This window comes from Rosa chinensis, chromosome 6, assembly GCF_002994745.2.
Source record: "Rosa chinensis cultivar Old Blush chromosome 6, RchiOBHm-V2, whole genome shotgun sequence".
Classification (NCBI taxonomy): domain Eukaryota; kingdom Viridiplantae; phylum Streptophyta; class Magnoliopsida; order Rosales; family Rosaceae; genus Rosa; species Rosa chinensis.
Window position 1 is genome coordinate 19,185,900 of NC_037093.1, and position 17,613 is coordinate 19,203,512.

At 39.9% G+C, this 17,613-nt stretch overlaps 1 pseudogene; it reads right to left on the reverse strand.

Moving 5' to 3' along the window:
* Positions 1 to 2,227: 2,227 nt before the first annotated feature.
* On the reverse strand, positions 2,228 to 16,118 carry LOC112170993 (annotated as a pseudogene).
* Between the last annotated feature and the right edge of the window lie 1,495 nt (positions 16,119 to 17,613).

The following is a 17,613-nucleotide window of genomic DNA, read 5'->3' on the forward strand; positions in this document are numbered from 1 at the left end:
TTACAGAAACTCATATTTCAATTCCTTTCGTTACATCTCAGATTTTGTAGGTCACTGATCTACAGGTTCAGGAAATTGACCTCTATAGTAGTACATCTCGTGTTGTTCTCAATCACAAATTTTGGTTTACTTTGTTATGGATTCTGTTTCCTGGAAGACTCTTTGATACAAATGAGTATTGACAATCAAATGTGTGTATTGTGTGGGTCTTTACTAATAGTCAGTCTCCCTTCTCAGTTTCTATCATTATATGTAGAATAATCTCCAGTTTGTTGGTTTTTTTTTTTTCTCTCCCATAGAGATTGATAAGTGCTGCATGTGCTAATGTACTTGGGCTCTCATTAGCAGCTAGCTTCTCATACTATTGTTCTTAGCAGAATGTGGATGCAGTAAACTAAGCTGCCATCTATAATTCTCAAGGTGGAAACTATTACTGAAATTGCACTCGTGAAGATGTTTACTCTTCATAATTTAACCAGTTGCTTAAAATTCCACTTTGGTGTTGAATTTGCACAGTTTAAAGAACAAGCTGCTACAGAAACCTTTGTTTAGGGTTTAGGAATACCTCCTGTTTTGAATAGAATGGAATAGAATTTTTTATGAAGTTATCACTTCCAAAGTTCAGATATATCATGTTCCAAAATTCGAATAGCAAGACTCTAATGATGATGAAGATATAACCTGTGCAGAATAGATGTTCATTCTTAACGACAAAGTACCTCTATGGTTCTAAAGTCTTCTGTTGTCTTAAGTTTGAATAAGCAGAGAGGCATCTTGCTGTATTTTTCTCATTTGATGTATATAACGCAGCTTGTTAAGGTCAGTTTATTGATAAAAGGGAAAAGAATATGGAAGTGGGGATATATTATAGGCTCTTCCACTTCTGTATGTCCATGTTTTCTTCCCCATTTCCATGCGTAATGGTGTTGCACATAATGGTCCAAACATGTTTCACACCACCAAATCCATATACAGAAACTACTTCAATCCTTTTATTGCATCTCAATCTTTTATGATTCTTAAACTCCAAAAAATTAAACTATTTATTTGTACACTTCCTACTCTAAACAGATAAACAGCCAGCGCAGCTATATTCACATTCATTTGGTTAACTTAGTTATAGAGTCTGTTCAACAAAAGACAGCCATATCGGTGTCAAGTTGTCAACAGTCGAATATTGTATCACATTCTTTTTGTTGCTTTGGAAATGATTAATCTACCTTATCCTTTCTCAATTTTCATTTATTGTTGGTAATTGCTCATCCACTAATCTATGCATCAAGGCCACTCGTAAAGCAAATTGTTTCAAAAATGCTAGCATCATCATATTAAGTCTAGTGGCTGTTTAGAGTTTAGGGATAAGAAGCTTCAAACTCCTTGATTCACCCAATTTCAAGTAGATCAACATCAAGTTCAGTCGAAGACACTTCTTTTTCTTCTTTGGCGAATATTCATTTCTATATATCTCATTGAAAAGTGACATTTGCATTTATATTTTCAGAACTCAAACCCAGCACTCAACTCCCTTTGCATCTCCTTGTTACTCAACTTGTTGAAAACCAAGCTCAAACTAAGGCAGGGCGGAGGGCTAACCCATCCTTGCCCAACAGACCTCTACTTTCATTATGCCACCAAAACCAGAACCACCCCCATGCCACTTCCACTAGATGTTTCTCTTAGTTATAGCCCCATCAAAATTTACTTGAAAAGCAAGAGTGAGTCAAGTTACATTTGCATTACCCTTTTGATCAGTAAGTTATTTTCATGACATAAATCTTCTTTAATGCAAAATTCTTTCATCGTGCTTAATTTCTAAATGATCACTGTGTTCGTGAAAATGTCCAAGTGAATGTGCATGCGTATTCACAGGTGTTTATGTTACGACCAAGAAATGTACTCTTGTATTTGTTTGGCGTGTTCTTGCTTGAGTTTGAATGTTGACAGCAATTCCACCAATGTTATATGATCAATTCATTTTCTGCTCTTCCAGTGTTAATAATAAAAATCCTGGGTAATTTGTTACACAAAAGAGGGACTAATTTAGCATTCAATAGTCTCTGATATAATGCAGACTTTTGTTGGTCTCGTCAATCACAAGTATTAACTGAACATTTTTGCAGAACTCTGCATTTTCGATAGGATTGCAAGAATTGTCAGGCAAATGACCCCAAACATTATTCCCGCTAATAACTCTGTTCTGAGTTAGTTATCCGGTACAAGGAAGAAACTAACAAGGTGGAAGGTCTGCAGGTGGAGGCAGGATAGATTGATTTGAGCCTTTCCCATTTTCTACCACAAGGGCAGTCTTCATTCCCCACATAGTATGCAGCTCCAAGTGACAGTGCATGAACCACACACCTGTACATGATCAAATATTGTTCAATGGGTCAGTAAAATAACTTGGGTTTAGAGTTGTAATAGGAAAGTGTTCTAGGTATTCAATTGTATTCGGATTCTATTACTTATTGTGTACCTTGTAACTCCCTATATAAAGGGCTCCTATTATTAATAATAAACACAATTACAATTCTCCTACAACACGTTATCAGCACGAGCCCTAACCCTAGCCCAAAAAAAAAAAAAAAAACCTAAAACCCTAATCACCAAAAACTGCCGAAAACCTCTAGCTGCAAGCCTCCTACCGCAACCTCTGCTGCGCACCTGCAAGCCCTCCACCTTGCTGTCACACTGCTGCTACAATGCACTCGAGCGCCTGCTGCCCCGCAACTCACTACAACCCTGCATTCCAGCCCTCTGCCACGACCGGGATTGCAAACAGGCTGCAATCCTAGCTTAGAATCAAACGGCCACTGCAATCCTAGCTTAGGATCGAACGGCCATTGTAATCCTAGCTTAGGATCAAACAGACCCTGCAATCCTAGCTTAGGATCAAACAGCCCCTGCAATCCTAGCTGAGGATTGAAGTGTTACCACCGCTGCAAGCCTCGCTTCAACATCTCTTCGGTTAACTTCGATCCATCACGCCTGCATCAACACGCGCGTGACTCAAACCCCGAATCATCACGTAAGTTTTTGTAATTAAAGTTGCAGCTTTCATGTATTTTAAATTCCTTTTATTTTCTGCATAATCTTGGAATATATGAATATAGGAACATGTGTGGTTTTGAGTATTTAACAAAACGGAATTGTGGGGATTCATGCTTAACGAACTAAGAGTGTTCATAATTAAACGAACTAAGAGCGTTTGTATGAACTAAGAGTGTTCATAATGCTTGGACTAAGAGCATCCGTAAGCATCAAATAGTGACCATATTAAAACATCATTGTTTGGTCTAATCCAAAAGAGATTCTTGGAAATTGATTTCTTGGTAGCATAGCTCCGAAATCTTATTGTTTTAGTTTTCGTGGAAGTTTAACTCCGAAACTAATATATCTTCTCTTCTTATTTTCAAGATGTCGAATGAACCTAGACTCGACTTTCCCATGCTTGACTCAACAAGCTCGGATTACCACAGTTGGGTAACCGATGTTGAGAACCATCTCACTTCAAAGAGAATATTACTCATAATCCAGGCACCTAACCCGGATCTTGTGTTCGTGTGAACACCTACAAAGCATGCTCAAGCAGCTATCTTGATGCGACGCCATATGGACAATGCACTCAGATTGGAGTATATGTTGATCAAAAATGCAAGAGAGCTATGGGTAGCGTTAGAAGAGCGCTTTGGCAATGTCCAAGATTCCCTCCTCCCTGACTTGAAGGTTCAATGGAACAATCTGCGCTTTGCTGATTTCAAGTCTGTTGCTGAATATAATTCAGAAGCTCTTTGCATACAGTCCATGTTAAGGTTTTGTGGACAACCTGTCACATAGCAAGAGCTAATGGAGAAAACTCTCTCCACCTTCCCCGTTTCAGCCATTGTGGTATCAAAGCAATACCGTACTGAAGTCAATGTTGGACGGATCACGAGGTTTCATCAGCTTATCAATGTTATATCTGTAGCTGAGAAACATGATAACATACTCTTGAGGAATTATAATTCAAGGCCCATTGAAACTAAGAGCGTTCATGAGGCTAATTATATTGCACCCAAAGGAGGGTGCAAGGAGCGGTACCCTAAGAATTAGGGATATGAGGGACGTATGGGCCCATATAACCACCCTAACCAGAAAGGAAACTGCAAGTTTGGTGTGGATACACGTGGTGGTAATGCCACATGTGGAAGAGGGGGTCGTGGTATCCCTAGCCGTGGTGGTGGCGCCATGGGTCATGGTGGTGGTACCAACCCTCCTAGGGAACGCCCGCAACATGCATAACGTGCACCTCAATTAAAGGGAGGCAACCACAATGATGTGTGTCATCGATGTGGATCAATTGAGCATTGGTTCAAGCAATGCAAGGAAAACGAGCAACTAGCTGCAAGATACAGGCCATATAGGGACCTAAGGGAATAAGAAGTGTACCTTACAGAAGAAGATAGTGAAGATGTCAATCTCACCATAGAGGACTTCAAAGCTGAAGATGAAGTGCACAAGGATGCAGCAGACTTTGATTAGATTAGTCCTTTTATTTTTCCAAGAAATTTTGTAATGGCAATATGACTTAGTCAATAAATGACAATTGTATTAACTCTTTCTTATGTGGCGGACCCAATAAAATGTGATGTCTAGGAAAGTCATTGAGATTATTAGTACTTAAGAGAGCCTCGCTCCACCAACATCTCTCTCTACTTTCCTGGTCATATTTGATTGGAGTTACAAAACGGATAGAGTGACTACAATGTGTCTTAGTTTGATTTTATTTTGGATTAGATTTTGGAAACTTTGATGTAATCATTGGCTATTAATAAAGTGTCAATTCTTTTATTTAATGTCTTGGACATACCTTAATTCGAACTTTATTATATAAGAGCCAATGGTTTTCATGTGGAAACACATTATGAGAATGGACAGTGTTCCTTTGCATCACCTCTAATGACTACGGACATAAACGAGTATTAGAGAAACTTATGTGTCGCTCTAGTGGGTTGTATGCAACCACTATTTGAGTTATTGAATCCAACCATGTCATGAGAGACGACTTATGAGATTCTGACACATATAGGCTTTGGCATGATGATCCGTGTATTAAAGACTTTACATGGACATCCATTTTCAGAACGAAGAAAAGTAAGAACCAAGAATTGGTTCGAGGAGCTGCACATGCGCCTCATAGCGCCATGATTGTGCAAAGACAAGCCACACATGGCCTGCGCCGCCTACCCCCTGCGGCAAATACATGGCATTGACGCCATAAACCCTTATTCAACTCCTCTCCCAACTTCTCAAGTCCATTGTGACATTGTGGCTTAACCAAAACCTTCATTGGTTGATTATAAGGCCCATGTTTCATTCTGTAAAGCCTGTTACTTAGGATTGAGACCATCCTATGCAAAGGAGATTGAGGAAATAATTCAATTCTCACAAAGAATCTAAGGGAATTCTGTGGATTTGATCAACCAACTTGTGGACCGTATAGATGTTTTATGGTGTTGGTTGATACGCAAACACGCTAGTCACGTGTTGTGCCATTATCCACTCATAATGCTACTTATACTACACTCCTAGCACATAACATATGGCTATGGGCTCACTACCAAGATCATCCCATTCAGTCAATTTAACTTGATAATGCTAGAGAGTTCACATCGAAAATTTTCGATGATTATTGCATATCATTGGGTATTGATATCAAGTATCATATTCCCATGTACACACCCAATTGGTCTGGCAGATAAGCCACCATTAAAAGACTACGATGGTAGCCCGAACTTTGGTAATGCGCACCAATATTTCTGCTTGGGCTATGAAATATATCATGCAGCTATGCTCATTCGTCTACGACTCATAGCCTCCACTCAACTTTTATTTGCATTACAGCTAGTGACTGGGTTCGAGTATAAATATCTCGGACTTATGCATATTTGAGTGCGCGGTTTATGTGCCAATTGCGCCGCCACAGCGCATCAACATGAGTCATTGCAATGAATGCATATATATATATATATATATATATATATATATTTGTGTTGGCCATAGGCCTCCAACTATAACTCCGCTACATAAAACCCTTGACAGGCGATCTCTATTTCGCTGGATTTGCGAATTGTCACTTTGATGAGATAGTCTTCCCGTCGTTAGGGGAAGATTAGAACGTCAATGTTCAACAGGAACGACAGGAATTGTCGTGGTCTATCCCCACTATGTCTCATCTTGATCCCCTAAAAGTGACCAGATCACATATACCTACTGCAAACATGCCTGTAAGGATTGATGTCCCCACAAGAGGACATGGTGCCACCCAGAGAAGATGGGTACGGCAACACCACCATGGATGGTGGTATGGTGACGCCACAAAGGTGGCATAATGGCGTCATAGGCCATGGGTTCCGCTAGAAAGAGTAGGAGACCCATAGGTTCGATGGATTCTCGCCCTAAGAAGAGAGTGAGTTTGGCACAACTTGATCCATTGATCATTGATACTCAAAATCCGTCTCATGAGAATATTTTGGATTGTGGTTATGTCCAAGAGACATCGTTGGGGGACACCTCAATGTTAGAACCAATTCCTGAGAATATAAAGATATCTACGAACTACACTAGTGTACATGAGGATGTGGATTTGTTGAGACCAATGACATCGAACCTTACTCCGTTGAAGAATGCCAATGTAGAGAAAATTGGCCTAAATGGAAAGATGCGATCCAGGTTGAATTGGATTCACTAACGAAGAGGAAGGATTTTGGGCCTGAGATGCCAACACCTCCTAATAGGTCTTCGTTAGATAGCGTGATGAGAAAAAAAGATGGTAATCTCGCCTTATGGCGCAAGGTTTCTTACAACGCCCTGGAATTGACTACGAGAAGACATATTCTCTTGTAATGGATGTCATTGCATTCTACTACCTTGTCAGTTTGGTAAATAACTGAACATGCAGCTTACGAATGTGGTCACTACGTATCTGTATGGGGATCTAGATATGGAATATAATGAAAGTTCTTGTGGACTTCAGTTACCCTAGTCAAGTGGCTCAAGACCACGGAGCGTATTTGCAACGAGGTTGAAATGCTCACTAAAATGACTACTTGATTGGGAAGGGATATGATGAACTATGCCCACGCGTTTCCCTGACAAGTTCTGGATTTGCAATTGTCGCGGTTTATGTTGATAAATATAATTGGAACCCTTGAGAGTTAAGGGAAATCATTGGACACCTGAAATTCGAGTTTGAGAGGAAAGACCTTGCGAGAACACGGTTTTGTCTAGATTCAGAACTTGTATACCGTGTCAATAGATGCTTAGGCATTTTTGATAAAGTCAAAGATGCACCATGGTCATCCGTAGTCTTGGCCCTAAAAGGGATCCATTTCGTCCCAGGGATGATGACGAAAACGTGTTAAAACAAAAGTGCTTACTTATGTACAATAGGCGCATTATTGTCCTTAGCACAATACAAGACCGAACATCTCAATTATTATGAACTTGTTGCCTGGATATAGCCCCGTGCCAACGCAACGCCATTAGATTGGTATAAAGACAATCTTTCGATATTTGAGAGGTACGATTGATATGGGCTTGTTCTACCCCTACAGAGAGAAAAGAAATTACGGAAGTGTGGGATCGGACCCCACAAGGCAAAATACCACCTTCCATGCTCCTCCTCCCCTCCATCAAAATGACAACAAGCACTTCTAAATATTGAAGTGAACCAAATCTGATCAGAGGATAATATAGCGGACTTATTTACTAAGTCGTTACCAAAATCCACCTTTGAGAAACATGTGAAGAGCATCAGATTGAGAAAGTTATTCGAACTCCCATGATTGTAGCAATCAGGGGGAGATATTGACATCAGGGGGAGACATGTTGTCTACATGTTCTATCTCAAAGAGTGACGGACGTGTTGTGCTCTTTTTGTCCTTCAACCAGGGTTATTTTTGTCCCACATGGTTTTTGTTACCTGGCAAGGTTTTTAACGAGACAACAATCAAAGCGTCATCACCAAGTTTGAGCGGCACTGTGAGCTCCGGAAAAATGTATCGAGCTTAATGGAGATCGTACGTGAAATTATTCAACGATATCGATAAATGTCAAGATGCTCGAGGAAATTTTCAGAAATTTTCATAAATTGAAATCTTCAATTTAAGTGTTGGATAATAAAGTACACGACACGACGAGTTCGTGGAAATTTTCGGAGAAGTTTTCGGATACCCGGGCTTTTTATCGTGACTTTCCGAAGTTTGGGATTTTAAAAATTAATTAGAGAAATGGAAAATAAGTGGCGCGATCCTAGCCGTCCATTCCCTCCACTGCTTAATCTTAGCCGTCCATGTTAATTGAACCAATCTATTTATATAGCTGTTGATCAGTTGGAAAAGCCAGATGGATCGAGAGAGAGAGAGAGAGAACCAGAGCTCTCTCTGACCCGAAACGCGACCCGGAGACCCGCAAAGAGGATCCGACCGGGGCTACTCCATCCGGTCACCTCACAGCGGCGGACCACCTGAATTCTCTTCGTATCGACATCGCCGTCACGCCTGTGGCCTCGAATCGTACATGCACTGGCTGTAGACGGGGGACCGACAACTGGAAGCCCCGAACTTTCTCCGACAACCTCTGCAATCTCCGATGACTCTGGTCACCGATTGGCTTGCATGAGGTATGGAAATTCATCTCCTCGTCATGCTCTACACCCCAGAATATTTAGTTTTTCGATTTAATCAACATTTGAAGATTTTGTTTCTGGGTTGCTTCTGCCTCCGTCACGGTTCGTCGACGCCGATAGCTCTCTGGGCTTGTCTTCCACCTCGACTGCATCTATAGGTGAGGACTGACCTTGATTGAGGTTAAAGTCTGGAAACTTCGAGTTGGTGACTGCCAGTCCATACTTCATCACGAGTGAGCTTGGTCGAGTTTTCCAGAAAACGTTGAGGATCAAAATAAGGTTAGTTGAGTTACTCTCGGCTTTGGTGTATTGTCATTGTTGTGACGTTGTTGATGGGTTGTTGCTTTGGTGAAGTTGAAATTTCAGAAGCTGTGCATTGGTGGACATCGATTTGGCAGTGTGTTTTTAGCCGGGTTTCGGGAAAGAGTTGAAATTAGGAGCCTAGGTTTTTCACCTGCAATTTGTGCTATCGAAGGTAAATCGAAGTTCTGCACCTTTGGCATGTTTGGCATATTGGATGAACTGTGGTGTTTTGCCTAGTTTAATCGAGTTGTGCAGTTTTGGTAGTTTGTGAATTATGGATTAAATTGGAGTGAACTGATGGATCTGTTGGTGATATTGAAATAGTTGTGTTGATGAGACTTTAGATGATTGTGAAAAGTTTGGAAAAGATCAATTTCTAATTATGGGTGTCCAGAGTAAACTAGGTACATCCATATTGAGTTGAAATCATGTTGGAAAAATATTGGGTGTGTCCTTAGTAATTCCGTCGAATTACTGCGCGACACAATGGTTAAGTAAAGTCGAACTTATTTGTTGACGAGATTGGAAATTTATTATAACTTTCGTTGTTTGAGCATTATATGAAATGGTAATAAGAAAAGAAAGGAAAATAAGTAAAGGTTCGGTAATTTGGGTTAATTATCGAACAAGTCTCAGTTGGTCAAACGTGGTCAAATTGGTCAACTCCTGGTCAAACTAGGAAAATTTGGTTTGACGATTTATTAATCGTCAAGATTTCATATAATTGTTGAATGAGATATTAACTATCAAAATGTCGGAATCTAGGATTTCCAGTTACCCGAGGAATGGAAGGTTCGTGAATCTCGGACAACGTAAAAGGGTAAAGCATCGGAATCCAGGTAGGGGACTCGGGACTCATTCGGTTAGTTGTTTTCCGTTTTGAATTAAATGTTTGTGCATATTTGAGTTGCATGGTTTGGTTATTGATGGCTTGAGAGTGAGTGGAACATAGCGATTCCTTGGGCTTCGATCCCCTAAACCTCCGGAGGGGCCGTATGGACGGAATGGTGCCTGACATCCTCTGAGATGTGGCACTATTTCTACCTGGTGATGATTTTATTTGAGGTAAGGCCGTGTAGCTTGGTCCATCGGACAGGCCATCAGGTATTATGCATTTCTTTGAGTTTCAAGCATTGGATTTTGAGTCTGAAAGATATTTAAAGTTTGTCGTTCTTTAAAGAAATTGTTTAACTTTTTCATATTGGGATCCCAAATTATTATCTTATGTGTCGATTTTCAAACCTAGTCGGGTGAAGCCCCTATTGAGTAGCGAGAACGAAAGCTCACCCCTACAATAGTGTGGTTGCAGGTACTGTGCACTGGAAATGGGATTGGAGCGGATGGAGCTGGGTGTGCATATTTCAATAGAAGTCAGGTTCTGGGTTCCAATCTTATTCCTGTTCCTTAGAATTGTGTTTTCGCAACTTGTCACAATTTGTTTGTTATATGCTAAGTCCTTTATTCCTCGGTTGTTTGCAACGTTAAGTCCTGGACGAACATTTGAATTAAAAGTTTTAAAGTTTTCACCTCAATATTATTTTAAACGTTTTCGCTGTGCGGTTTACGAAAAATTATTTAATAAAATGCCTTGCGGGTTTCTGGAATGTAAATCGAAACTTCGGTTTAATTTCGAGGTCTCGCGGCACTGTGATGTGCTCAAGCTGGTGAGGTGCAATTTGGGGCGTTACAGGCACAATGGGGAGTGTTGAAGGATGTCGACAGAATGTGTGCCTCTACAAACTGGGGTTTAGAGTTGTAATAGGAAAGTGTTTTAGATATTCAATTGTATTCGGATTCTATTACTTATTGTGTACCTTGTGACTCCCTATATAAAGGGCTCCTATTATTAATAATAAACACAATTACAATTCTCCTACAACAGAATACAAATAATTAGTTCCTTTAAGCTGAGTAAAAAATAAATCTTGCACTATATGAGCTTTGAAGTTTATTACAACATGTTATTTTGTTATTCTGATGTATTTACCTGGATTCTCAGCCCTGAACCTTATGGCAGCCCAACCACCCGTGGGAACTCCAATGGTGTTTCTTTCAGGAGTATCCACCAAGTTAAACTTAGCGGGGTCCTTCTTGGGGTCAAAGTTACCAACTCCGGTCCCAACAATGAAAAAATTGTAACCATGAAGGTGGATTGGATGGGATTCCTTAGTGAGAAGATTGGTATCTGGTAGCACCAAGGTTCTAAAAAACGCTAGGCGCTAGTCGGGCGGTGACCCAGGGACTAGCGCCTAGGGGCCTAGGCGGTTTTTTTTTTTTTAATTTTAAATTATTTTAATGACATATAATAATATAAATGACAATATTTAAAGTCTAAAAATTAATTATAAATATAAAAATAGTCAAAATATAGAATAAATTAGGGTTTATGACCGCCTAGTAGCCCAGCGCCTAAGGGAAACGCCTAGGCCAAAATCGGAGCGGTTTCTTGCCGCCTAGCTCCTAGGCATCGCCTAAGCCGTTTTTTAGAACACTGGGTAGCACCAACTCTACTGTCGAGTTAAAGGCGATCTTGCTTACCCGGGTGCCTAGTTTAGTCCCAAGGTTGGCAGTGAGTGGGGCACCAGTATAAGTGAACGTTGTTGGCGGGAGGTCAGGGAAATCTGTGGAAAATACCCCCTTGGTGTTGAAGTGATGAGCTTGAAGCAACCCGATTTGAGGCATCACGAATGTGATGTTGTTCAAGGAAGCAGTGAGCTGTGTTCCATTCAGGCAAGTAGTGCATGGGTTGATTCCCAAACCAATTGTGAACAAAAGATGTCTATCCACTTTAAGAGGTACATTTGTTGGGTACTTTTCTGTGTTTAGGCTTCTCAGATTAGCATTGTAGCTCAGTACAAAAGCTGTGTCATTGAGTGCTGGAAGTTGGGAAATGACTGGCACCACAGAATTAGGGATGCCTTTATATTGTAGGATTGCAGTGGTAGTTTTGTTGTCTATGGAAAGAGGTGCATCCATGAATGACCTTGCAGCCATGAAGTATCTGCTAGGGACTTGGTTTGCCTGAAAAAGAACATTTGTGGTCTGGCCTGGTGCAATTAGTATTGCCTGAGATGTATAGACTGCATCAACCTCTACCACTATCAAGTTGTGGCCAACAATTGCAAAGAATAGCTTGTCATTGAGTGCAGCATTGACGATCCGTAGCAGGTAAGTCTTTCCCTGTTCAACCTCCATTGCAAAGGTATCTGAGACAGGGAAAATGAGAAATGAGAATGCAAAATTGCTGGTCCAAGTAGTTGCGTTATGAAAAGAAGCTAGTGCTAGCCAAGTTATCAGTTTGAATCATTGAAATGTCATCTTATCACTTACTTTTGTTGTAAACTATTATGGCTATATTATGTAAATATATATATATATATATTAGAAGATGCATTTCTCCTCCTAGTTTTAAGGGATCCATGTTTTAAGGAGGACTTTAAGGGTCCTTGTTTTATGGAGGACTTTAGGCTACATGTTCCTTGTCTTCCACTATATATGTAGTCCATTTCTCATCCATGTTGTGAGATGAAACACAACATACTACACTCCATTCTCTGCATCAAAGCTCTCTCCATTTTCTGAAACGCTTTCACTTTCATTTCACAACACGTTATCAGCACGAATAGCTCTAGGATTCGGATTGTAGATTGCCAAGAGAAGAGGTGAATAACGGGGTTTCAGAGAAGAGGCGGTTCATCATTCAATCAACGTCAATCTACCAAGATCTACAACCAAGTAGGTTTTTCCAAACAAAAACCGATTTTGCTGTTTCATTTTACCTTCTGATCTCTGTGTTCCAGTATTTATTTGAAATAGTAATTCAACTCCAAAACTCACCAAATTTTGTATGCTGGAGCCCTTGTGTGTTTATTACGTCTCTGTAAATTTTTCATATTTTTCTAGGTAGTTTTTCTTAGTGTTCAGTTCGACTTTTGTCTGTTGTTCAGTAGGAACTGCAATCACGTTTTATGACTTTTATTGAAGCATTTAGTTTAACTTAATCCTCTATGAGAGACACTTATTTCTCTTACACTACAATTGATATATTTGAATGAGAAAAAGGAAAATCAGTAGCTTTTAATTTGGCTATCAACTTCTTCAGTTCATGTATATTGTGACAAATATTTACATATACTTGTTTAGACTTCGCAGTCAATATATATGATACATCTTTCCTTAATTATTTATTATGATAATGAATTTGTGGTGTTACCTGCTCATATTAAATTTAAATATTTTACCCGCTTAAATTCTTTGCATTAGAATATATATATATATGTGCGGAATGAAAGTACTTAACAAACCAGAAGTTCACACATGAATATTGAACCAGAAGTTCATACATAAATATTGAACCAGAAGTTCATACGTATCGAACATGTAGCTTCGATAATACCATAGAAGGAACTTGAAGTTCCCTTCACAAATTCACCATACATGTTTAATCCGATTTTTTCATACCATGTTATAGAACCGGAAGTTCTTACTGATTGCTTATGGAAGTTATTACCCATAGCACTAACTATTGTCCTTTAAATCCTTGTAGCGAATGTCAAATCTCAACAAGCTTGACTTTGTCGCTTTGGAAGTTTCCGGAAGGAACTACCTCAAGTGGACCCAAGATATCAAGCTTCATCTGACTGCAAATAAGATGAGATCAACGATTATTGCTGACAACATCACCCCTGAAGACATGAAGGCAAGGGCTATGATTTTCATCAAGAAACCTATGGAGGAAGCACTCAAAGTGGAATACTTAGCTGAAGAGGACCCACGATCTCTTTGGGTCGCTCTAGAGGAGCTATTCAACCATCAAAGGGCCATCTACTTGCCGGAAGCAAGGCACGATTGGCAGAACATACCTTTCCAAGATTTCAAGACTGTCAATGAGTATAACTCTGAAATCTGCCGGATTCAGTCATCCTAAAATTCTGTGGAGAAGAGCTCACAGAAGCTGACCTACTGGAGAGAACTTTCTCCACCTTCCCTCCTTCCTGTATGGTCCTGCAGCAACAATACATGGAGAGAAACTTTGCTAGATTCTCAGAATTAGTCACCATCCTGTTGCTTGCTGAAAAGAAAAACAACCTACTTTTGAGGAATGATCAAGCAAGGCCCACGGGTACTAGTGCAGTTCCTTTGCCTGAAGCAAATACTATTGCCCATCACAAAAATAACTGTGGAAGGAGGAACCGGGGCAGTGGAAGGGGAAGAAGGTTTGAACGTCCGAGGCATGGAAGGAGAAATGGGCCCATAAATGGCCCATATGACCGTGACCACCTAGGCAATGGCCCAAGGGGTCGAGGAGGATGTGGACAAGGCCCACGTGGTGGAAACCAAAATGCCCAAGTCCGACAAGCTCAAATTAGAGAGAACGCTGGTCCGGCCCGTCGCCCTCAAAATCAGCATAATCTATGTTATAGATGTGGAGGCACTGACCATTGGTTCCGCACCTGTCGTGCAACAGATGAAGAGATAGGAGAGTATCACGCCAGACGCAGAACTCGAGAGGCCAACCTTGTGGAAGAGTCAGTCCCTATGGATACCACCTTGGAAATCAGTAATCTCCAATAAATTAGGTTTAATCAGGTTTAATTAGGTTTTCTAGTTTTAGTCTATAAAAAATTGTTTTTTATGTTTTCTAGTTGTATTAGGTTTATGCTATATGCCATATATAAGGCACCTCTTATAATGTAATTTTCATTCAAGTTATCAATAAAAAACCAAATATTAGAGAAGTTTCTCTATGTTTCTTACGGCTGTGCCCGTAATTGATAGTAGATTATAACTTATCTCATATGGTTTTCGACTCTTGACGGAGGCTCTTGATATTGTGTTCACGCTTCCCGCATCAAAACTATTATGGCTATATCATGTAAATAGATATATATTAGAAGATGCCTTTCTCTTCCTAGTTTTAGGGGATCCATGTTTTAAGGAGGGACTTTAAGGGTCCTTGTTTTATGGAGGACTTTAGGCTACATGTTCCTTGTCTTCCACTATATATGTAGTCCATTTCTCATCCATGTTGTGAGATGAAACACAACATACTACACTCCATTCTCTGCATCAAAGCTCTCTCTCCATTTTCTGAAACACTTTCACTTTCATTTCACAACAACTTTCATATTTTATGTCCATTGCCACACTATTTTCAGTGGATATATAATGCCTAGATTTGCAGTGGTAACGTACATAACCTGAATGGCCTGACTTACGTTTTTCAGAACATGGAAAGAGCGGCCCTGGCTTCCCATTAATGGTATGTGCATCTGACATATTTGGAGGCAACCCTAGTCTGTTCCCTTGTTTAACAATCTCTTCAACATCGTTATTCCACCATTCTCCTATGCCGTTTTCAGAAAAAACATTGCAATTAGATATATAGGTAAATATCTTTTAGTACAAGAAAAAGGTGCAAGGCACTTATGAGAGCTAACAATAACTCAAACTTACCTAACACGAGATTAGTTTCACTGCAAGGCTGAGGAAAAGGAAAGCCAGTGCCGTGTCTGGGCAGGATGACAATTGCTCCATAGACAGTGGCTCTCAGCCAAAATATGTGAGCATGCCACCATAGAGTTCCTCTTTGCCCTGTGATTGTCATATTGTAGGTGTAAAAGTTTCCTGTCTTGATCGGACATTGTGTTATATAAGCAGGTCCATTTGCCCACCCATTTCTATATTGCCTTAGACCATGCCTGGAAAATAAATCCACCAGATGTTTCATTAGTAACACAGGTTGTGTTCATATATGCATCCTATCATAATATCCTTATGCCTTAACACTGAAAAGTCTTACCAATGAATTGACATGTTATACTGTGCATGGTTGGTAACATTAACTAGAACTGTATCGCCTTCTCTAGCATAGATTGTAGGTCCAGGGAACATCCCATTAACTGTAACAATTGGTTTAGGATGGCACAACCTGCTCACATTCTTTACTTGAATCTGCATATAAATGAAAAACATTTACGTACGGTTTTGTTATAGTGTAAGCAAAAGCAGTAGAGGAAGCTCAGGTTCCTGAAGCACTCACATCGAACTGGTAGGTCTTCATTGCAGCTTTGGCTGGAATGAAAAAGAACGCAACTAAACATCAGAAGAGAAGTAAGAATGCCCAGCTGAAGTTGTTGCTTTTCGCCATTCTTGAAGCCGCCAATTGTGTACTTAATTGTATGCAATGTCAAGTATGTTTGGTGTGGCATGATCAGTCGAGGTCTAGTGGTTTTATAGAGCTGGGAAGAATATAAAACATTAACATACTATCAGTTTGTTAGATTGAGGTGGTGTTATCAACAATAGGTAGAAATTGCAGAAGTTTCATACGAAACTTGCAAGCAAATTATGACTAGCTTGAATCGAGTATTAAAAAGGGTGTTAAGCCAGCTTGAATAGGTAGAGAAGAACCTAATATTTTATTTCCGTATTGTTTAAATGATATTTTAAGCTTAAGCTAGCGCTACTCTCAACGTTATAGTTAAGTTAAAGAGTTACCATTAACGGTATGTTTGCTACATATCCTCTCTCTCTCTGGCAATACTCAACGAGCTCTCCACCTATTCATGTGAAGCCAAGGTAGTCCTGGCCTTAGCTGCCTTTGTTTGGAATGTGGTGTGTTCTGGCTCCTTGCCCGATTCAGCAATCTGATCTACTTTCCAAGCCTGTCACAATCCTTAAGCGAGTGCCCATCCTCCTCTAGTCCGCTGACCTCCAGAAACGCCAGCAGGCGGTTGTCCAGCTTAATTAACACTCTTCAAGACCACATTGCAAGTGACTGAGTGCAATTTTGAGGAGGCGAAGGTTTCTGATTATGATCCAAACTCCTAAGTACGTGCCTGCATTGGGCATTGCCATGGAGTCATGGACCATACCCAGATGGCCTATCTTAACCCATTGTTGCTTGTGCCACTGAAGTCACCCTTCTCAGTTCTCACCAGTGATGAGTAAGTTCTTAATTCATGTGATTAGTAAAAGGTGCAAGAGTTGATAACGGCCAATTTATATATGTCATTCACCTCAATTTGCTCAAAACGTTCATTACATCCTAAACAAGCTTAAAATTCAACTGAAATCTGCAAATTGCAAAAACAATTATGTACTAATTGTGATTACTTCCCAGTTGTTGAATACCTTATACTACAAGCAATGCTGATGAATTCTTGTTGAAAACAGAGGTACAGACATATATGGCATCAATGTAATTAAATTATCATCTATGATCAAACAATATGGCATCAACATAATATAAATACTAATGTACCATTATACAAATTTTATCACTTGGATAACACATGAACCATTGAACCCGTCCAAAAAAGGAAAAAAAAAAAAGCACAAGCAAAAAGAGTGGGGAATCCAACCAAAACCTCTCAAACAAAAACGAAAGAAACAATAAACTAAAAATTAGAGACAAAAAAAATCTCTATTGCAAGGGATTAAACAGAGGGCTATTCCAATTAGAAACTTGGTTCAATCCACAAATGTTGCAATAAAGAATTAGGGGTTTCTTCAAGTAGTGGCTCGATTTTTCCATTTGTCATATTAAAAACACCAATGTCCTTGCGTTGGAACCCATAAAAGTCACCCGTGAGATATCTACAATTGGCGTTGCATCCAGAGTGCTTTGTTGCATCGACTGA